A 306-nucleotide genomic window follows, 5' to 3' on the forward strand; every position below is an offset into this window, starting at 1 on the left:
TGGCATCGTGTATCCTATCAGCTTCTTATCAGCCATCATGACTCACATGGACTAGTTTCGCATCTTTACAACTCCTCTTTATTTAGCATCATCTGAAATCTGTACCAAGGCATGTATCATAAACGAGATCATATGATATGTATCCTATTACATGGTTGGTAGAACACTTGTTTGATAAAATGATGTGGTATGTAGGGCCAAGAAGGGCGCTGCCTGAGTGTGTAGGTGTGTGTGAGACATGTTTATGTGTCTTAGAAGTGTTGTGTGGAGAGTGTGGTCATGTTGTACGTAGTTCACATTTTCAAC

Source organism: Penaeus monodon, chromosome 33 (assembly GCF_015228065.2).
Source record: "Penaeus monodon isolate SGIC_2016 chromosome 33, NSTDA_Pmon_1, whole genome shotgun sequence".
In the NCBI taxonomy this organism is placed as follows: domain Eukaryota; kingdom Metazoa; phylum Arthropoda; class Malacostraca; order Decapoda; family Penaeidae; genus Penaeus; species Penaeus monodon.